Source organism: Sinocyclocheilus grahami, unplaced genomic scaffold (genome assembly GCF_001515645.1).
Source record: "Sinocyclocheilus grahami isolate Dianchi unplaced genomic scaffold, SAMN03320097.WGS_v1.1 scaffold356.1, whole genome shotgun sequence".
Lineage (NCBI taxonomy): Eukaryota > Metazoa > Chordata > Actinopteri > Cypriniformes > Cyprinidae > Sinocyclocheilus > Sinocyclocheilus grahami.
Genome location: NW_015505535.1, coordinates 107,355 through 107,722, shown reverse-complemented (window position 1 = coordinate 107,722; position 368 = coordinate 107,355).

Genomic DNA, 368 nt, shown 5'->3' with positions numbered 1-368 from the left:
TTGTAATGTTTTTTTAAAGAAGTCTCTTCTGCTCACAAGCCTGCATTTATTTGATCCAAAATACGGCAAAAACAGTAACATTTTGAAATATTTTCACTATTTAAAATAACTTTTCTATTTGAAGATATAGTTTATTCCTGTGATTACTCCAATAACACGATCTTCAGAAATCACTCTAATATTCTGATTCGCTGCTCAGAAAACATTTATTATTATGATGAAAACAGTAGATTTTTTTCAGGTTTCTTTGATGAATAGAAAGTTTTATCTGAAATAGAAATCGTTTGTAACATTATAAATGTCTTTATCATCGCTTTTGATCAATTTAAAGCATCCTTGCTAAATGAAAGTAATAATTTCTATAATAT